Consider the following 23023-nt stretch of genomic DNA (forward strand, 5'->3'; position numbering starts at 1 on the left):
AAATGCAAACATTTGAGCCTCACAACATCCTAGTATGGTAGGGATCATAACTACTATTATCTTCACTTTATAAATGAGGAATTGAACCTCAGAGAGGTTAAGTGACTTGCCTATGATTACACAGCTAGTAAATGTCAGAGGTGAGATTAAAACTCAGGTCTTCCCATTTCCCAAATCTCTCACTTTAGCCACTCTATCCATTAGTTCATATTTTGGAGGGATAGTACCTTTCGTTAGAGAGTGTGGTCAGTTCTTTCCCTTACAGACAAGTAGTCCCAGGTTCTACTACTCTGGATCTCTATGACTGCCCCTTTTAGAGTGTGGGTCGAGCCCTGCTCCCCAACCGTAAGTCTCAGTCGTCCCAGCAGCTCCCAGTGGCTTGGGGACACACGGGCTCAGAGGGCTCAGCTTTGAGAACTTGTTCAATGTCAGTAGCCTTAATTATGCCATCAGGGTTTCTGCAGAGTACTGACAGAGTACTGCAGGTTTCTTCTCTTCTGATCAAATACTATCCCATCAGCCCAGACAGGCTGAGGGATGAAATAGAGTCTGTCATTCAAATCAAGGCAATTGGACCACCTGAGGTCTCAATACAGAAGGCAGGGGAAGAAAAATAAGTCACATCCTTTCCATGCCCAGGCAGGCCCCGAAGGCCCTGGCCTAGTTTATAAGAGCCGACTTCTCTGCTTATAAGAAGTATCTGTGTTAGTGTATCCTTATGGTAGACTGCTCTCTCCATCTGGGGTCTGACTGATAGGACCTTAAGTGGGGTCCAGGGAACAGTGCCGTGCAGTATAATCCAACTACAGATGCGATTAGGACTGGGAGTGGAGTGGCGTGGTCCATTCGCAGAGTCTTGGCTCCCATCCCCATGCTGACTGGGGGAGTCAGATAGGCCCCAGGAGAAGGGCCTCATGGAGATAGGAATCTGAGAGGGGGGACCATGCCAGGAGCCTTTGATGGATTATAAAATGAAGTATAGGGATGATAGTCACCATGGTGAGGAAGCTTATCCTCTAGATTGTTCTTCTCCCTGGGGCTGGGGCACTGTGGGAGGGGGGCCTCTCTGCCCCAGTTATACCTCTGCTGACCATTAGGCCTTAAGTTACATCCCTTGCCTCAATAGCTGACTCGCTACTTTTCCTGATTAGTATGTATTCATTATAGACTTCCTCTCTAGCCTATTTGCAGCAATACATCCAAAGCCATTTCATTTATCATTTTCTTGCTTCTGGTTTCTAGGAATCTAAGTACCTCCTGAAATCCTTCCAGCTCTGTCCTTTCCCCCTTGACCCTTGAGCAAAACCTAAGCTGGGAGGGAGGGTCAAAGGGTGTCCAAACAGCTTAGATCGGATGGGATGGGTTATTATCCTCTGTCCAAATGTATTTTGATATAGATGATGAAATCAGTATGCTCTCTTAGGAGAGATACCAAAAATTGTCAAACTCAGTGACCCTTATGGACCTCTGAATGGCCATTCCAAGTTTCATGTCAAAGTATTTTTGCATTTTTTTTTCCTGCAGAGGCAGGAGGTGCCAAATTGAGATGCCACTCAAAATAAAGTCTCCCTTTCCAGTGCAGAGCAGACTCTGCTGAATTTCAATTCTCAAGTCAAAGCTATCCCTGGGGTACCTCAGTCTTTCAGCACTGGTGGTGCCAAAATCATGCCTCCCTGGAGGTAGCCAGTGTGAGGAGAAAAAGGTGGCTTCCCAGGTGGGGGTGAAAGAAGCCCTGAGGCTCATAGATAGATGGATAAACCCTTCATCTTCCTAGGCACCCCTTACAGCACATCCCTCAGGCTGGCCTCTGGGGGGCAAGGCCGCCTTGCTATTCTCTCTAACCTGAATCACCTGTATAAAAATGTTTGGGAGTAGGACTTAAATATGCACATACAGTGTCGTTGGTCAGACATCCCCTTTGGGACCAGCCCCATCTCCAGTCCTGTTCCTCCCTGTACACACACCCCCCCCCCCACACACACACACACGAGTGGGACAGGAAACGAGAACAGCAGGCATAACAAAGGGGGTGGGCAAAAGCGGGGGGGGGGAGTCTGAGGAGAACCAATGCTGTGCAAACACAGGAAGACGCAAAATAAGAAACCCTGGTGGAAATAAAGTGTTCACCCAGTACTGTATCCATTAAAGTAATAACATCATTTCGTGGCAGGTTTATCACTCCCTTGCAGCTCCTCAAATATGGGAGCTGTGGCCCTCTTAGAAATGAGAACTGAGCTGCAATGCATTGTGGACAGTCAGGGCTCCCCTCTCTCCCCTTACTCCGCCCCCTTCAGCACCCCTCCCCAAACCCATTCTTGGACATCTCCCAGCCTCGAGAAGCATCCCTAAAATTCATTTCACTCTTTAATTAGATTTCACGGAGGCCAGAGTAGAGAGGGGATGGTTGGTGGGGGGAGCTGCTATGACCTCTTTCTGTTAAATGTGGTAATGCTTTTGACAGGGGAGGGTGGGACAATGGTTACTATGGTGACATATTCCCAGACATACAGACACACACATTTTAATGCTTTTTTTTTTTTTCCCCCAGCAAGGGAAGGATCCAGTGCCCTATTTTTAGTGTCAAATTTCAGCAAAACAATTCACTTTCATTTCATCACATTTAGACTGCTGGGCTTGTAACTAGGTCACGTTTTCTAGGCATATCAAGGGCTCAGATCTGTCTTGCTTGAGTACCTCAAGGTAGCGAGGAGAATTTTTACTGAGTGAGAGGAAGCTCTCCAACTTGCTTTGATACTGACTTCTTTCATCTCTATTTGACAGGCAGAAAAGAAGGGAACTATGAAAAAGGAAATGAAAAGCTGGATAAGTTTACATTTTAAAAGCTACTTAATGCAAGACATCTAATTAAGGGCAGTGGTAACTGCAGATAGAAAAATTTGAAATGAGGAAGAGCCAGAGTGGTGCGGAGGAAAGGCTCTGGAGGCAGACATCTCAACTCTGTTGGATGCCACCCGTGTGACCCTGGACAAGTCACTTAGAGAGGTTCAGTTTTCTCCCTCCCTGTAATGGGAGGTCGGGCTACAAATTCTCTGAGGTCCTTCTGAGCTCCAAATCTTTTCTTATATTATGTATTATTACAAAGTCTACAGGGTGGCTTAGTGAATGGAACACTGGACTGGGTATCAGGAAGACCTGAATTCATAACTTACTAGCTGTGTGACCCTGGGCAAGTCCCTTATCCTCTCTCAGGCTCAGTTTCCTCATCTCTCAAATGAGCATTTCCAGTATTTAGTTGCAACTTGGATCAGTTTGCATCTTTTAAAAATGACACGGCTTAAAAAAAGCACAGTTTTCTTGTAGAAGAACATTAACTCACAGGATAGTTGTAAAGATTGAACAAGATATATGCAATGTACTTTTACAAATCTTAATGTGCTATATAAACACACCAGACATTGTTCTTCCTGGTTATTATATAAAACATTAGCTCTCCACTGTAAAAAAAAAAAAACCAAACAAACCAAGAAACAAAAAAAGACAACAATTCTTAGGTAGGCATCCAAGTTCTTACCTAATCTGGTTCCAGTCAATTTGGTTCCAGTCTAGGCAACTGGACCAGCCATTCTGTCTCATCCTGTTCTTTCCTACCTTCCAACATTTCTACAGGTGTCACCCTTACTTATAAAACTCTTCTTCCATAACTCTGCCCACCATAGTTCACTTTTGTTATTCTATACACAGTACCTAGCATGTAGTAAATACTTAATAAATGCTTGTTGATTGATTGGATGATTAAGGGCCAATCCATTAGCCACCTCATTATTAAAGCCTCCCCTTTAGGGCCCAGTCCTCAGATTCTCCCAGAGCATTTTGTCTGGTACTCCAATAATTTTTAAATTATCTCTCCTGGATCTATTTTCCAGATCAGTGGTTATTCCAATGAGATATTTCACATTGCCTTCTATTCTTTCTTTGTTTGGATCTGTTTAATAGCATCTTGATTTCTCATAAAGTCATTAGCTTCCATTTGCTCCAATCTAATTTTGAAGGAATGATTCTCCTCTTTGAGCTTTTGAGATTCTTTTTCCATCTGGCAAATTCAGCTTTTTAAGGCATCCTTCTATTCATTGTATTTTTGAGCCTCTTTTGCCATTTGAGTTAGTCTGTTTTTTAAGGTATTATTTTCCTCAGTCAGTCTGTTGACTCTCATTTCATAATTTTCTTGCATCGTTCTCATTTCTCTTCCCAGTTTTTCCTCCACTTCTCTTTTCTGCTTCTTAAGGTCCTCTATGGTCTGTAACCAGCTCGTATTTTCCTTTGAAGCTTTTGGTGCAGGAGTTCTGACTTCACTCTCTTCCTCCTGCTCCATGCTTTGATCCTTTTTATCCCCAAAATAGGAGTCTAATGTTGGGTTCTTCTGTTTGCCTTGTTTCCTTTGCCTGGGCATGTTGCCACTCAAGTACTTGACTTTTGGGCTTTTTGCCACAGTAGGACTCTGCTACCATACAGGGGAGCTTCCGTCCCAAACGCTGGGGTTTTCTCAGCTGCCAGAGGTATTAGTTGGGAGCCCTTGCTGAAGCCTCCATATGCTCTGGCAAGCTGGACACACACCCCAGGAACTCCACCCTAGACTGCAATCCAGATCCAAGCAGGTTAAAGCAAGAGCGGTTACCCCTCAGACTGGTTACTTGGTCCCCTTACACTCTGCAGGCCAGGAGCTGAAGCTGCCACATGGCAGCGACGCCTGGGGGCAAAAGCCAAGGCACTCCCAACTACTGGGTCCCAAAGTCCAGACTGCACTGACCTCTCACTTTGTCCTTAGCTTCTATATGTTGATAATTCTGGACCACCACAGCTGCTGCTGGTCAGACCCACCCTGGGGCTAAAACCTTATACTGGAGCTGGGCTCCACTCCCAGAGCACTGCACTGGCCAATTCCTGCCAGCCTGCCGGGCTGTCCTCAGTGGGAGGTTAGCTTCTCTGTGTCATTTTGTGGGTTCTGTAGCTCCAAAGTTTGTTCAGAGTCCCCTTTTACATGAATTAGGGAAGGGGGAAGCCAGGAGCCAAGGGGAGAACCTGCTTCTACTCTGCCATCTTGACTCCGCCCCTCTGAGCATTTTGTCTGAAACTCTCCTTTGCCCTTTGTACTTACTTATTTACACCCTCCCTTGGACACACTTTGTAGATTATAAGCTCCCAGAGGGCAAGGTTCTGCATTTTTTTAAACATCATATCAATGGTCCCTAATACAGTTCTTTGGGCACATTTGGAGTTAAATAAATGCTTGTTTAATTAAATTGATGCCATCACTTTACAGCACAAATAGAAAAGATGAAAGAAATAATTTCTACCCTCTGGATTTCCAGGCTAAATTTCCATAGTTTTCTTGCTATGTTGACAGTGAATGTCCACGTTTGAGTACAGAGTCTTAAGAGTCATGCCTCTTTCATATGTAGTTGACATGTAACCCATAGGAGTTGAGATGGGAGGGCAAATGTATGGATGGCACCAATCAGAGGTTCCCAAAGGAGGTAACCATAAGGAACACAATTGATGTGGTAGTCTAAGAAGAGTTAGGTTTTGGCCTGGTTACCCATACAGAAGATGGACAATGAATCTAACCCTTAAAATCATCCCCAGAGCACTCGACTGATAAAATCTTCACATGGGCTTTGGAGCGCGCAAAGGCACCTGTAATTGACTCTAGTCCACTAACCATATGGGGAAGAAGAACCTCTTTGATTGGTTTTGGAGTTAGGATTAGAGTCCATTCAAAAGACACTGGTCAGCTCAAACCTGTGCCTTTTGATCTGACTTCTTTCCTCATAATGAAATAAGGGAAAAAGCTTTGGGACCTCACCATATGAAACTCATATGTCCCATGAATACTGGTGATTATGGGCCTGGGTTCTTTGCCTCAGTATTTGTTCTTTCTTGTTTTAAGTGAAGGAGATTGGGGATGACTATGACCTTGTGAATTTCCTACAGGTCAAGAAAGCAGGGCACCAAGAGGTCTGGGAACAGATTCTATGCAAGGTTTTACAACGTTCAGGTCAAGCGATGAAACCTGAGCATTCAAGGATGACCTTCTAAACACTGTTCCAATGCCTTATCTGGACATGAACTTGGTGACAAGAAGTCTAAATCCACTCTCCCCAGGGACCAAGGTAGCATGAGAGAAAATGTATCCCCCAGGTGGTAGGGGAAATTGTTGGTATTTCTTTCCAGTAGATGTTCTTTTGCAAAAGCTGATCGATGTTAATTGACTAAATGGAACTGGGATGTTAATCACAGGCTAAGGAGGAAGACTGAACTAGAATGGGTGTTCGGGCTGATAAAATTGGAGGAAGATACTCTCACTCCTTAGGGTTATGACTAGCCTCTCTCTGGGAAAGCAATGCCAAAGAATACTCACTATACCACTATTTGATGGTAGCAGCTAGCATGAGCCAAGGAGGAAGTTTCCTCCCTACTCCCACCCCTGCCATCCCCCACGGACTAAGGGGTTGGTGGGCCCAAGGCCATTAGTTCCCTGTAACATACCTCCACCTGGAATCACCAAGCACATCTTCCCAAGGGAACAGAAAAGAGCACAGAAAGCTCTACTCATTCCTTGTCCTTGTATTTCTAATTGAGAAGTGTATCCTTTACATCTCGGTAAAACTACTTCCTGCTCAGACATCTATCCTCCAGCTGTTTTATTGCCCCAGATGTGCTAACTGAAATAACTGGCCTCTCACCAAAAAGTCTTGGGGTGCCATCTGGGAGTTGAGGAACCTATGTACAAGATGGAACACCATTAGAGACAAGCATGGAGTGGTGCTGTGGGTAGGGTGCTGGGCCTGAGGTCAGGAAGACCTGAGTTCAAATTTGACCTCATGTATTTAATTAGCTGCGTAACTTTGGGCAAATCACTTAACTTCTATTTAACAAAGTTTCCTGAACTATAAAATGGGGATTATCACAGTGTCCCCCTTGCAGGGTTTTTGTGAAGGTCATATGAGACAATATTTGTAAGGCACTTAGCACAGTGCCTAGCATTTAATGGGTGCCACATAAATGCTTATTTCCTTTCCTTTTCCATGTTGGAATGTGAGGGTGAGGCTGGGTACAGACCAGATAGAGTTCCAATCTGCTAGTGCCCATACCAAGAGAAGGGGACACCAGAAGAAAGGGATTGCTAAACTTTACCGTAGCCATGCGGATCAACCAGAAGGACTGAATCTATCCTTTTGCAACAGTGGCATGATTCTACTTGCAATGCAGTGACTTCACTAATTGGCATTGTGGGTTTTGAGGAAGGGAAACAGCCCAGTGGAAGAGACTTCCCTAGTTGCTCTGCAAAGAGCTTGCATACTAATCCATTTTGTCTTCCTTAAGTAAGCCTGTTCTATCGTCATTGTCTTTATTAACCCTAGTGCTTTCAGGGGAGTTGTGGTCATCCAAAAAACTCTGGTTTTGGAAGGTGTACCCTCCTTGCCAACCTAGCCCTTTGAGAAAATGAAGCAAATGTTTATATTCACAATGGCTTTCCCACTTTGATGTGATCTCCCTCCTGCCAGGTCAGTTCCATCCATGAATGGGGTGATGATTTTGGAATGGTGATTTTTGGAGTTCTCTTTAAGGGAGTTATAGGCAATGTAAATTCAGACTTGAAATGATACCTTAAAGGTTTGTGGACTGGTTTGAGAGACTATGCCCCCAAAAGCTATTTTTCCTTGCTTGTGTGATTTGTGTGCAAATAGAGAACAAACCTTTGACTTTGGAATGGTTTTTGACACATGCTGCTGGAACAGAGGAGAAGTCAGGGCCAATAGCTTTAAACATATCCAGAAGAGAAAAGAATAAATCCCTGCTTGAGCAGCAGGTAAATCCCACCCTTAGGAAAAAGCCAGGTTGGAGGAACAGAGAAGGTCATGCGTGTGTCTGCTGCTCTGGCAGTCTTTACCTCAATGTTCTAATAGCTAAATTGTCTGAGATATTTACGTAAATTGCTATGAAGCCTCTGTTGTACCAATGTCAGATATTATTATTGTTTCTACTTTATGTTTTCCCCTTCTTTGCTTGAAGATCTATTTGCAGGGAATGGATCACCTACAGCTGTCAAGGAGAGAGAATACTGATGTGAGGCTGGCTGCGTGACATTCATGCAGATTCTTGGCTTGTTATTTTGTTTTGATCTTTGGTCTGTACATTGGGCTGAGTGTTTCTATTTTAGAAGATCAAATTGGTGTTAGGAATTATTATTATCAGCATACCTGCCTCAGCCTTACTCCCCATCACTACAGGGATCTGTCAGTAGGCTGTTTTCTGGGTACCTTTGTCCATCATATTGGAGCCTGACATATTGGAATGTAGGGCTCTGTGCAACACTTCTGAATACTGAATCAGTTCCAGGTAAAACACTAAAAGAGTAGTCTTGAGAAGGGGATGATGGTTGTGCCGTTCAGATGACTGTCTCTTCACTCCACCCCCCACAATGAAAGAGTTGATCCAATGTGGAGCACCTGTCTATTGAATATCTGTATGGAATGGTTTGGAGATAGATTGCATGACCCAACAAAATTATATTTGAAATGTAACATACAGTCCTAAGTCTAGAAGGAGTAAAAAGGTCAATGAATGTCAAATACTATTAAGCAAGGATGAGGTCCCTGGGAGTAGTGTTTAGTTATTTTTCAATCACGTCCGACTCTTTGCGATACCTTTTGGAGTTTTGGTGGCAAAGGTACTGGGGGTGGTTTGCCATTTCCTTCTCCAGTTTATTTTACAGGTGAAGAAACTGAGGCAGATAGGGTTAAGTGACTTGCCCAGGATCACACAGTTAGTAAGTGTCTGAGGTAAGATTTTAACTCAGGTCTTCCTGACTCCAGACCTTCACTTTTATCTACCACACCACTTAACTACCCTAAAGGAAAAATTGGTGAATCAGTGGCCCCTTTGTGTATATCCCTCTAATAGTACAGATACAAATACAAGGATGGGTAGATGGATACATGAAGTACAGTCCTACCATTCCACATACACATAACTGGATTGGATAATTTTCCAATTTAAGACATTTTCTATCTCTCCACTGTGCCTCAGAAACCAATTTAGACAGGTGGGCTACAGACTCAGACCCTCCGCCCCAGAAGCAATGCTGGAATGTCTGTAGTATTACTGTAGGCAGCTTGGCATAGTGGATAGTGTACTGGACCCAGTGTCAGAAAGACATGACTTCAAGTCCTGGCTCTGATACTTACTATCTGTGTGACCCTTGGCAAGGCACTTACAGCTATTTGCCTCAATTTTCTCCTTTGTAGAATGGGGACGGTAATAGCACAGTTGTGAGAATTAAATGAGCTTATATATAAATCTGTTGTCTGTTGGTGTACAGTTGGTTTTCAGTCCTGTCAGACTCCTCATGACCCCATTTGGGGTTTTCCTGGCAAAGATACTGGAATGGTTTGCCATTTCCTTCTCTAGCTCATTTTACAGATGAGGAAATTGAGGCAAACCGGGGTAAGTGACTTGCCCAGGGTCACACAGCTAGGAAGTATTGGAGGCCGAATTTGAACTCTGGAAGATGAGTCTTCCTGACTGAATGTAACCCATTATATTAAGTTCAACTTTTTTCTGTGGCAAGGGGAAGCCTTTGTATTCATGTATGTATTCTTTCTTAACTTTGTTATGTTGTCAGGAAGGGCTTACACATCCAGTTATGTATATCTTTCTTAACTTCGCCCTGTTGGCAAAAAAAAGTTTGACTGCTCGGTTGTATATAATCATCCCTAGCAACAAACATTTATTAAGCTCCTATCATGAGTCAGGAACTTCCCCAAGTACCAGGGATACAAAGACAAAAAATAAATGATCATAGTCTAAGAGGGAGAATATGATCATTCCAACCCCCCTGTTTCTAGGTTGTTCTTTTTGTGAAGGTTGGCTATTCCTTTTTTTTTTTTTAAGGGTTGGCCATTCTTGTGACAGCCTTTCTCTGCCCAGATTCAACCCCTTCTCCCTCATCTATACCCAGGCTCTTCTCCACAAGCCTGATATCTGGAAATGGCCATGGCCCCATGAAACTGTGCTTATTGGCAGCTTCCTGCCAGAGACATTAGAGTTGGCAAACCAACCAAATGAGTCTAAGAGAGATTTGCATCCTCCCTTTAAAAGCACTGACCCTCTTCTGCATTACAGGGAATCCAGGTGTTCCAGTTCTAAAATGGAATGAGTAGCAAGTTATGTCCTGGCATAACTTGAGTGAGGAGTCCCCTTTAATAGAACTGGGTCATTGATCTGAATCTTCTTTCTGTCACATCCAGACATCTCCCTAGGTTCCCTCATTTCCCACTGGCTGAGTGATCCTGCCCCTCTAGAAGGATCTTATTGTTTCTTTCTCTCTCTGGTGACTGTGATCCACGTGTATCTTTGCCCTGCTGTTTATGGGTCTCTCAAATTAAATGCCTTTTTCTTGTGTTCATTTAAAAATGCCTAATAAAGGTCAATCTCTTTTAGTATCATTGGCCAATATACAGCTTCTGTGGAATTTTCTAAGTTTCCCAGGAGGAACTACAATCAACTGGGGCCAAAACGGAGAGTTCTTTGGTGGACCCAAGTCATATTTTGATGTTTTGATGACCCTGGGTGAGAGCATAAGTCATAGAACTTACTATTTGAGAGAGTCCCCCAGGATCTAATTAGGTGTATCTGTCTGAGGTCATTGTATGACTCATGGATTACATATTACTATAATTAGTAAGTGATTTTGTGTAAAATCCTTGCTGTGGTGTCTTTGCCACAGTTTCTCTGACTAGGTTACCCCATCTCCTGGAATGAGCCTTGAGCATCCTTCAGTCAGGACTGATCCTAAGTTGTGAGGAAAGCGTAGTTGATGTTCTTTAAGGAGTGCTTTCATATTGACCTGGTCACCCACAACTTTCCTTATCAGTGCTGGCTGCACATACCTCTTGTGGCCCCCAATTCCACCAGTCCTGCCTTCTCTCTGTAAGGTGTGCTTTTTGCCTTCCCTCTTTTTGGCCTCCTCCCCTATCCAATTTCTCAGAGCTCTATTCTTTGCTTTACAAGGTAACAATGAGCAAATCTGCCCTTGTCCTGTTAGTCTCTCCCTTTCTTTTCCTCTCTTCACATTCTAGATGCTTATAGACAGTCATTTCAACAATGCATTCTCTTACACTCTTGAATCCTCTGGTCCCTTGTCCTTCTCCTGTTTATGACTTGCTAATTTCCAACCCTGGGTCACCTCTACCATCTGCCTTTTCCTTTCTGTCTCATGAGCTGCCAAGAACAGCTGTAAGAAGTCATGAAACTGTGATGACTGGGTTCACTACAAATTCATACTGGCTAGGTTCAACTAAGCCCCCATTGGTTGTTCCATCATCACAGAATGCTAGAGTGAGAAGGGGTTTTAGAGATCATCTAGTCCTCCTTTTACAGAAAGACAAACTGAGGCCACAGTTTCAGGGTAACACAGCCCATAAGTGACAGAACCAGGATCCAAACCCTCTCTCTCCTTTAGCCCTGAACCTCACCTCTACCACCTTGTTACAACAAGTAACAATCCCTCCTACTTTTCTGAGATGGAGGCTGTCAACACATTTTCCTTTATCTCCCCAGTTCCATACCTTGACAGTTTTCTCTGCCAGAGCATGGTGGCATATACCTGTAATCCCTGCTGTCAGGGAAGCTGTGCTCTTCAGCTCAGGTGTTCTGAGTCACACTGGACTATGCCATTTGTGCATCCACACTAACTGTTGCATCAGTACAGTAAACCCCTGGGCTGGGGTGATACTGGGTTACCTAGGTTGGGGCAAATGCTCCTAGACTGGAAACAGAGGAGGTCAAAGCTCCTGTGACAATCAGTGGCAGGATTAATCTTGTGAGTATAGTGACAGCATTTATAGTCTAGGAAAGATGGAGAGGAAAGGGAAAAAGGGAGAGGGAGGGAGGGAGGGAGAGAGAGAGAGACAGAGACAGAGAGAGAGACAGAGAGAGAGACAGAGACAGAGAGAGAGAGACAGAGAGACAGAGAGTGAGAGAGAGAGAGAGAGAGAGGAAGAAGAGAAGAAAAAGAGAGAAAGAGGAGGAAGGAAAGAAATAAAAAAGAAAAGGGAGGAAAAAAGAAGGAAGGAAAAAGAATCATTCCGTGTCTTCACCCATATTTTTCTTCCCTCTAGTCTCAGGATGATGTGGGCTTTGTCCTTGCAAGCTTAACTCCTTCACTTGAACCCTATCTCCCCTCTCCTTTCTTCTTATCTCCTCATGGACCCTATGTCATCAATCGTTCTTACCCTCTCCTCCCCGTTCCCAAGCTTTGGCCTTTCCTGGGCTTCTTCCCCTCTATCTAGAAAAATGCTTAGGTCTCTCTTATGTTTAAGAAAACAACAAGGATACTTCTACTTTAGAGCTTATTATCTGTGTGACCCTAGGCTAGTCACTTAACTACTGTCTGCCTCAGTTTCCTCATCTGTAAAATTGGCATAATAATTGCACATACCTCTGAGGGTTGTTGTGAACATAAAATGGTATTTGTAAAAAAGGTTTTGCAAATCTTAAAGTACTAGATGGATGCTATTATTATTAACACCTTTCCTTGAGATAATGTGTAGAGTGCTTTGTAAACCTTCAAGTGCCATATAAAATGTTTTCTATTATTTGATAATAGGTAACTGTTCCCCTTTCAGTTATCATCCCCTGAGTCTCATCTGCTGTAAAGCTACACTTCTAGAAAGAACAGTTTATACTTATTGCCTCAATTTCATCACCATCCACTCAATTGCCAACTCTCCGTATTCGGGCTTCTGTCTCCACCACTCTGATAAAATAATGCTTTCCTGGTTTCCAATCACCTTTTGACTGCCAAATTCAGTGGCATTTTCTCAGTTCTCCATACCTCCTTGACCCCGCTTTGGTGTCTGATCCTACTGATAGCCGTTTCTTGGTGCTATCTCTCACCTTTTGGCTCCCGGACACTACTCACTCTTATTTCTCTTCATACCTATTTGGTCTCCTCCATATAGTTATCTTCCTGCTGTCTAAGTGTGGACATTCTCCCAAATATCTCTGAAACCTCTGATCAAGAAGTTCTGGGACTTTTTTCCCAGACATGCCCAAGAGAAGGCAGTGTGGGTAGGGTGTTGAACATAGAGTCTAAAAGAGCTGGGCTAGACTCTGGCCTTAGACAATTGCTGGCTCCATGCCTCCAATCAATTACTTCAGCTCTGAGCTTGGTTTCCTCATCTATAAAGGAGATTGGATGCAATGAGCTCTTAAATTTCTTCTGCTTTTCAGCAATGATTCATTCAGCATTATGTTCCCTGAACTCTCATCTTCAGGATACCACCCATGCCCCCTTTCACCCTTTCCTCTGGTCACAACAGAACTTATGGAAAATAACAATACTCTCCAGTGAGATTGGCTTTCCTCAAGATACTTCTTTACTATGCTGGTGTGCTGGTAAATATTTAACAACCTGCCCTCCAGGGGAAGAAAATGTACAAAAGACACATTTTTAAATTTAATCTGCATTACTCATATTTTCTTCAGCAGCTTTCTTAAGTCTAGACAGTCAACAGAACAATAAATCAAGCCCCAATCTGTAGCTTTGACATTTTCCTAGGTGCAAATGTGCACCCTGAAAATTTAGCAATCTGCCCTACCAGTCCAACACCGCCTATGTGGTTTCACTCACTCACACTTGGGCACTAGGTAGGCCTTCCAGCATGTGCTGCCTCTCAGCAAGGTCATGATGGAGAGTTCCTCCCATAATTCTGCTCAGTTCTCAAACTAGCATGCTGGTCTCACTCCCTGTTGTGACTCATACTTGTATATTGCTTTAAAGTTTACATCTCTCAGCAGGTGACATCATGTCCTTTTGCAAGAAAAAAAAATCTTCTCTGGTATGGGCCTTATCCCAGCACTACCCAGAACTCCAGAGTTCTTTGTCTTGGCAGGAAGCAGTTCCCCAATGTCCTATTTGAATGCAATGCCAAATAAGGGATCCCTGCTTAGGAATTTCTAGCCAAAACTCTTTTCCTAAGAAAGTCCTCTTAGCTATCAGGAACCCCCTGCTTCTCCTATCTCCAAGGGTGGTTTTGCTTTCACTGTGTATTAGGTTAGTGGGGGGAGAGGGGTGCAGATGGAATCTGATGCTTGTCCAAGGATGGTTTTTGCTTTCCTTGGAATAAATATTGCTACTTACATCTCTGCTTTCCCCGAGGGGCACAGTTATACAAATCATACTGGGCTACTACCTCTGAGTGACTTAACCAGGATCGTAGGAGTTAGAATATTCTAGTTCCCTCATTTTACAGATGAATAATGTGATGCCACGGTGGGAGGAAGAGTTAACACACTAGATGATGTATAATCCTTGCCCCAAAGTACCTAGATAGTCTAAAACAGTGAGCCCAGACTAATGAGATGAAGCGTAAGAGGGTGGTCAAGAGGAAACCATGTAGTCCCCTATGCCATGTGCTGGGAGAGTGGAGGGGGAAAACAGACCTTTCTGCAGGTGGAGATTTCAGGCCCATTTGAGGGCTAGTAGGGGAAATACTTGATGAAAGACTTAGCTTAGAACATCTCTCCCATAATTCCACTTATGGGTGGAGTTGACCCTGTGTGCAAGGGCATCCAACAGTCTACAACTTTCACAAGCAGAGTTGGGGCCACAGTAGAGGTTATTTTGAACAGTTATTGAATATGAGTCCCTTTACCCTGAACCTTAGACTCTCATAAGACCATCCCAAGGATTGTAGGTTCAGAATATTTGAGAGAAAGAAGAATCTAAAGATACCTGGAAGTTATCGGGTAGGGAGGGAGGAGGAAAGAAGGCTAAAGTTTTCTGGGGGATTCTTGGGCCAGTATCAGGGCTACCCTTGGAGATTCTGAGCTGCTATACATGGCTCTGGACAGAGAGTTCTGAGTTATTAGACCCTCCCAAAGATGAAAATTGGCAGCACTAAACTTAAAAATAACCAGCCCCTAGATCAGCACCAATACATAACCACAAAGAAGATAGACTTGGATAAAGTTGGGGTTGGGGGAAGGAAGCAGGTTCACTGACCTTCAGGGTAGCCCATTGTCCTAATTTCCTAATCACACACTATAGTGACTTATTAGGACCACAGTGTGTTGAGCTGGGAAGGAATTTAGAGATCATCTAACCCTCTCCCCTCTCATTTTACAGATGAAGAGTATGAGAAACACAAAGCTGGGAGGGATGGTTAACATCCTGGATCACAGGTATCAAGCTCCCAGCCATGACCAGCCTTCCAAACTCCCAAGTACCTCTCGAACAAAACTAAAAGGTAATTGGGAAATGTTTAATGAAATTTAAAAAGTGATACAATATATAATGTTAATTTGTGGTTTTCTTAGTCAATATATAGCTACGGGGATTCTATTTGAGCTTGCCACCATTACACCAGGTGATACAAAATATTTTTGATCTGAAAATATTTCACAGGCTGGAATGTAAGGCTTAACTTATTAAAAATTACATTAAATAAACATCTGTGTATATACAAAAATATAACATATACAGATATATGCATATGTAATATAGAGAGACAGACAGACAGACAAATAAGATGGATAGTCAACCTCAGAATGCCACTTCCATATTAGATCCCTGGCCCCTGGAGGTAATAACTTGTCTGAACTCTTTCCTCAATTGCTAGCATAGTCCCACCTCATCAGACCCTCCCAGTCCCAGTCATGCTGACACATCCTTTGGAATTGCACAAACCCATTCTCTCCTTGTCACTACCTGCTTCCTTATTCCCATTCCCCAGCCCATCTTCCCACTCCCTCCATGGTGCTTCTTGGAATACTTGTTATGGAAAATGGCAAAACCAAACTTGCTTTCATCTTAAACCATTTCCTTTCTTCTCTTCTTTCACTCACTTAGACCTGGCTCCCTTCTGATGACACAGCTTCCCTGTCCACTCTTTCTAGCACTGTTTGCAATTTCATTCAAATCCCCAACTCACAGGTTATGGGGGGGAAGCTAGAACACTGTTCCCCGCTGCTACTTGACCTTTTTCTACCATCACTACTCAATAACTTATCCACCTTTGAGTTCATTAGATCCATATTTATCACCAAATCAAGATTCTAGCAGCTATTATCTACTGATATCCAAGATACTCCCTTCCTTCCTCAAGGAGTTTGGTATCTGCTTATAATCTTTCCTCCCCCACTCTTGCCTCATTCTAGGGAACTTCAACATACAAGTTGATAGTCCCACAAACATTCTTCCAAGACTCTCAACTTATTTACTTCTCAAGACTACTTTTCCATGTCACCTCAGCTAGTCACAGAAATGGTTGTGACCTTGATCTTGGCATCACCCATATGTTCCTCATTTTTGTTTATGAGCACTAAAATTCCTTTGTCTCCTTATGATCTTTTTTTTGGCTTTTTGGAGAGGCAATTGGGGTAAAGTGACTTGCCCAAGGTCACATGGCTAGTTAAGTGTTAAGTGTCTGAAGCCGGATTTGAACTCAGATCCTCCTGACTCCAGGGCTGGTATTCTACTCACTGTGCCACCTAGCCACCCCTATCTCAATTATTCTTAACAGGTGAAGTATCCTCACCATGATCTCTAATCCCTGCATCACTCAGTTCTTTTCCAGACCATCACCCCTATGCTGGCTCCATTTGCTATTTCTATTTCTTTATGTGGTCTGTTCCCAAGGCCTAGAATGTACTCCCTCTTCAGCTCAGTCTTTCAGAATCCTGAGCTTTCTTTAAAGATCACCTTATGTAAAGCCTTTTCTTATTCTCTCACCAATATTACCTTATATTATTTTGCAAATTTTATAAATATCTATCTATATATCTCTATTTCTTTATCTATATATCTATACCGTGTTTCCCCGATAATAAGACACTGTCTTATTAAATTTTTTGGACAGAAAAACACCAGAGGGCTTATTTTCAGGGGAGGGCTTATTTTAACGAACATTGACAGCAATTTTAATAAACAGGTAAATGTGAACAAAAAAATGTACCTTTATTCAATAATGAATTCAATAAAGAACAGGATGATGCGCTCACTGCTGCAGCTCTGATTGGATGCAGCTTGGAGCGTGGCGTGCGTTTCACCCGGGGGAGGGGGGGACGGTGCATACAGAGGGTACTGTAATGTAGCGTGTAGCGCAGGGGATCACCTTCACTACAGTAGCAATCTCAATAGGGCTTATTTTCGGGGGAGGGCTTATTTTAGAGGAATCTTACACAGTAAGGGGAGGGCTTATTTTCGGGATAGGTCTTATTATCGGGGAAACACGGTATATAGATATAGATATATACACTTATGTGTATACATGTTGGCTTCCCCTACAGAATGTAAACTCCTCAAGGGTAAAGATGCTTTCATTTCTGTCTTTGTGGGCTTAGTGCCTAGAACATATTAAACTGTTCATCAATTGATTGATTGACATCTTGAAATCCACGATGGTCAATGAGTTCCTTGTGGAGCCACATAATACCTTTAGATACCTCCCTCTTTTATCCCTCAATGGAAGTTCATGCTTATATCATAAGAATTTTCTTCTCGAGAAGTTCCCACCCTTCTTGAGCCCACCATAATATTAAGCCAGAGGATCTTAAAACGTCCATGGGTACCCCCGATAATGGTCTAAGAATCCTCCAGAAAACTTTAGCCTAAAGATGGAGTCACTCCTCCTTTCCTACCCTTCCTCCCTACCCAGGAACTCCGACTCCTCTTTCTCCCGAATATTCTGAACCTACAATCCTTGGGATGGTCTTATGAGAGTCTAAGGTTCAGGGCAAAGGGACTGAACTCTGAAACCTACTCTTCTGAAGTCTAGGCCACACATTGGACTACACATTTTCAGCTTCTTATCGATCACAGACTCTAAGATGGTGTGATCACTTCCCTCTCAGATCTGTCATCTCTACTGAACAGAATCAGATGTAAAATGGTAGTTCCCCCTCATTGCTTCTTCCACCTTTTGAAAAATGAAATGATCATTAAAGCTATTAAAAATTGATCAGCAGCTGCACTGCTGGCAGAAATAGAATTCCAGCAGATGTCTGAAAAGTTGAAGCCCTCCATCACAATTATGTAATGCCACAATAACAGGTTTGCCATGTTTCTATCATACGTATCTTCTTTTTGTCATTACTTCTTATTGATTCCTAAAAGATCTAATTTACCTCTTCGAATTAAGATATCTGGTTTGGTTTGGCTTTGGACAGACTTGCTATTTCATTGATTTAGGGCACTCTCAGTGAAGAAACTGTATCGAGCAGATTGTGACCTGCCCTATCACTTGTCTGGGACACTCAAAGGTTCGATGACTTGCCCAAGTTCACAGTCTCTGTCAGAAGTGGGACTTGAATTTGGGCAGGCCAGTTTTCTATAGGCTACACCATGCTGCCAACTCCCTATTAGTTCTTTTTTTTTTTAGATTTTTCTTTTTGCTTTTTGGAGGGGGGAAGGTAGGGCAATTGGGATTAAGTGACTCGCCCAAGGTCACACTGCTAGTTTTGTGTTAAGTGTCTGAGGCCAAATTTGAACTCAGGTCCTCCTGACTCCAGGGCCAGTGCTCTATTCAGTTCACCACCTAGCCACCCCTCCCTATGAGTTCTTATCTGTATATTTGCATGTTGACATCTGAGGCCATGAATTTCATCCCTCTCCCTCTTCTCCACTGCCATCTCCTGTGAATTACTTGTTCTCTCCACTGTGCTACTCTTGTCATATCTGACTTGACAGATGATGTTTTTAAGTCATTTCAGTTATATCTGACTCTTCATGACCTCATTTGGGGTTTTCTTGGCAAAGATACTGGAATGGTTTACCATTTTCTTCTCCAGTTCCATTTTACAGATGAGGAACTGAGACAAACAAGGTTAAGTGACTTGCCCAGGGTCACACAGCTAGTAAGTGTCTGAGGCCAGAATTGAACTCAGGAAAATAAGTCTAACTGATTCCAGGCCCAACATTTTATCTATCTACTATACCCTCCTCTCTCCTTCATTTCAAGTTTTAAGCTCTTTTGATGATTTTTGAAACATCTCCAGGCTTAAGTAACAAGAAGAAGAAGACAGGGAAGGATGTTTGCAATACATTTTAAATTTCCATCAAAAATAACTAAAATAATTGTTTTGGTGTCTGAAGGGGGTAAACTTCAGCTTTGCCAAAAACTCATTTTGTGAAGCAACTCATTCCTTAATTATGCCAGATGGTAATCGGATCCAAATCTATTTTCACTCTTTAATGTATCCCCATGGTGTTCTTTTTTTGTGTGTGGAAATAAATCATGTCTTATTGATTTGCTGTAGTTTCTAGTTTACTCCCTGAATCAACAATGATTACCTAATCACTTGCAGAGCCGATTGATCTAATTATTTTGTTATCGATGAACAGAATGTCATCAGGTACTTTCAGTTTCAATTCAGGCTGGATGATAATAATGCTTGTTTATAAAACTACTTTGAAATCGCTACATCAGTACAAAGTGCCCGTTTATTACTCCCTTGGGAGCCTGCCCTGGCTCAAATGTGAACTCAGGGCGTGCATTTTTAAAGATTCTACCAGGCCTTTTTCCAGTTCTAAATGATATGCAGAGTTCGGTACAATTTTGGCTGCTATTTCTGTCAGTGTGTGGCTGGAGGGGAAGTAAGCTGGGAGTGGGGTACACTGAGGGTGATCAAAGAGGGCAGGGAGGGAAAGGAACTGTCATCAAAGAATTCTTAATTTCCCCAGAGGCTGCCAGGCTGCCACAAAACCTAGAAATGGCTTTGAGTATGCATCGAACACTCACCGCTGTCATTGCTGGGAACCTTCACGGTTAGGCAGATTGCTGCAGTAGGCAGCTGTCCCTGTAATAATGTACTCCAGAGTTATGCCTTTATTGATTAGATGTGTCTAATTGGTTGAAAAAAATAGAATTAATATTTCTTTTAAACAGGGTTGCTTAAATTTTTTGTTTGTTTTTAAGATTATTCCTGGAACTGAACATATTGGTAATTACTTAGAAAGAATTAAGGTAGAATCCTGGTCTGACCCACCTAGGATTGCTGCCCATATGAACAGACCCCTTGGCGGTGCCAGATCCTAGCCCAGCAAAAACCCAAACATAAGAGATTTAGGCAGTGATGGACTGGTATTCAGAGTGCAGTAAGTTAGTCATTTCCCTCCATTCACTTAATTTTCCTTTTTTACAAATAGAGGGACTAAGTGGCCTCCGAGTTGGTTCCTTCCATTTTTAGAGCTATGATCCTATTTCTTTCTAGGTAACAGCTCCATAGTACAATGTGCTGTATCTATTGGATCATAGTGTCACCTGGTATCCCCTTCACAAGCAGGCCCCTCCAAAAGCTACCCTAGATTAAAGGTATTCAGCAACCACTTGAAAATCATCGTTTCCTGAGCCCTACCCTATGTGTCTACTTTTACAAGACAACTAGATAGAGCACATGGTTCAAAGCAAAATATATATTAAGCAGCATAGTGAATGAAATGACAATAGATGTTCCTCCCATGAGCACATGGATTATAGCTTCTCATGGGAGAGGGCACATACAGAGAACATATGTGTCTACGGAACACAAATGGAAGGTGTCCATATGTGTCCAGGGAACTTAAGAGGAAGGAGAGGGATATGCTCTCTGCCTCTGTGGCCAGAATATGCACATGGAGAGCCCACATCTAAGGAAATGTACAACTCATGTCTTCACCATTGCAAAGCGGCCAACGTCCTCTAATGCTGTCTGCTGGGTATGTCATCTTTGGGAGTCCCGTGAAATCAATCTCCATCATGCATTTTCTGCTGAGAGGCCACAAAGGTCTCTTGTTTGCTGAGCTATTCTTGGCTACCATTGGCTGGGCTTTAGGTATTTGTCCTTTTCAGGATCCCTTAGCTTCTCCTAGACTATCAGTTGCATCGTTACCATCTGGGTTGCAGTCCTCAGAAAGTCTCTCTCTGGTGGGGGGAGCTACAGATCTTTTAGTGCATAGTGGAGGGCTATAAACCATCCCATCCAGTAAGACAGACAACAAAAGCCAACAGAATGTCCCAGGTAAAGATTAAATCTATTCTCTTAACTGTTTTTCTTCTTGTGCTGAAGTCCTTGGTCCTAGAGACTTGAGTTGGGGTTGGAATATTCCTTTTGACTCCTATGAAGTCCTTCATTATTATCTGCAGCACCTATTCCACCCCCACAAATCTTGAGAATGCCATCAACACCTCCCACATCAGCTATCTGGGGGCTCGGTGAGGAGGCTTTCTTCAGTTTCTGTTTGGTACACAAATGAAGCTAGGGGCAACAACAAAATGTTGGTGGCAAAGGACATTGGCCCCCACCCCTGCTTTACCATACTGACTTTATTGTGTGTACGTGAAAGAGCCTTTTGTGCTGCATTTGAGTCAAAACAAATCTTGCTATTCTCCCTAGGATAGGACCATAGCTTTAGAGCTCTTAGAAGGCTCCTTAGAGACCATCTAGCCCAACCCTCTCATTTTGCAGATGACAAAAATTGAAGCATAGAAAGACTAGGCCTGTCTATGTGGAGTAATGGACCAGGGCTAGAAATGAGGTCTTTAAAAAATTTTTTTCTTTATTTTGTTAAATATTTCCCATTTACATGTAAAAAAATTAACAATCATTTTTAAAAGTTTTGAACTTCAAATTCTCTCCATCCCTCCAACCTCTACCCCCTCCCCCCAGGTTCAAGCCCCCCTCCCCCACCTTGAGAAGGCAGACAGTTTGACATTGATTATACATGTGAAGTCAAGCAAAACAAAAGAAATGAGGGCTTCCTACTCCAAATCCAGGCCTCTGTGGGAATAAGGAGAAGCGAGTTCTAGTCTCAGTTCTACTACGAACTTTCTGTATGATTACTTTGGATTTCAATTTCCTTATTAGTAGATTCAAAGATGTGCTTTGGTTGATTTCTAAGGCCCCTTTCTACTCTGATATTCTAGGATTCTGACTTACAAAACATAGACTGTATATAACAACTCAAGTTGTGCTGAAGGGTTAGGAGATGCTGTTTGCAAAAGAAACAAGGACATTTGTTGGGGCCCTTTAGGAGATGATTAACCTTGATCTGTTATTAAGATGTGATTTCAGAAACACTAGGCCCATGCTGTTCAGAAGTACAACAGAAGACTTTGACGAGGGCAGTGAAAGTTGGAGCTTTGCCTGAATGATCTGGGCAGCTCTCTCAAATCTTGATTTTTCTCTTGCCTGTGGAGAGCTGGCCCCCCAGTGACTTCATTTTAAAATCCTCCTTCCTGGGAAAATCAACACAAATCACGTTGTAATTCAGAATATTAAAGGATCCATTAGCCCTCATTGAGATGTGGGCCCTAAGGGAAGCTTAAAACTTAGAATACCCCTCCTGCCATGGAGACATCCTCCACACTCTCATGTTACCCAAACCAGCCCATAATTGGGCCCAGCTGGTAGTATGGGAGAAAGAGGCCCCTGTACTGAGCCGGGAATCAAGTTACATAGTTTATCCCTAGAAATAAGCCAGTCTCCCTCTATTAAGAGCTAGGATACGTTCGGTCAAAGGAATTGTACTTGTGACCTGGAATCTTAATGGCCCAATAGTACCTAAGACAAAGTGTTCATATTAGAAATTAACCCTTGCTCGAGGACAAGTACATTTATGAACAAAATGGCTCGATTGTATAGGTCTGCTCTCTGAGCCCTGTTTCATTTTGCCAGAAGCTGACGAGAGGCCCTCGCCTGTTTTGCTCGAAATAGTACGATAAATCTGCATGCTCCCCAACACCCTTCCTTCCCTCAAAGTCATTTCTGCTTAGCCTGTTACAAGTACAGAATTCTTAATCCTTGCAGCTTGGATGAGATCAGCCTTAATATGATTGATACCTCCAATTCCTGGAGTTTCCCCATCCCCAGTGTTTATGGAGCCATAGATCTATTTCTTCCCATTCCCTTTCGATTTCTTTTTCCCTCTATCTGCTGTTGTTAACCTCTCTTACTCAGCCTTGGCCTCTGGTCTGGGTCTGATTAGAACACCATGCTCTATTCTTTGGCAATTATACTATGC

General features: G+C 42.9%; 1 long non-coding RNA gene across 4 annotated transcripts in view; it reads left to right on the forward strand.

Moving 5' to 3' along the window:
* LOC138162807 (uncharacterized) overlaps positions 1-23023 on the forward strand; it is a 164782-nt gene that overhangs the window by 76498 nt on the left and 65261 nt on the right. For all 4 annotated transcript variants that reach the window (XR_011168717.1, XR_011168715.1, XR_011168714.1 and 1 more), the window contains one exon: positions 15152-15272. This is a non-coding gene — a long non-coding RNA (uncharacterized lncRNA). The remainder of the gene's footprint in view (positions 1-15151; positions 15273-23023) is intronic.

The sequence above is a fragment of the Petaurus breviceps genome, unplaced genomic scaffold (assembly GCF_028583685.1).
Source record: "Petaurus breviceps papuanus isolate PSGF00001 unplaced genomic scaffold, PetGlider_PUasm1.0 186, whole genome shotgun sequence".
NCBI lineage: Eukaryota > Metazoa > Chordata > Mammalia > Diprotodontia > Petauridae > Petaurus > Petaurus breviceps.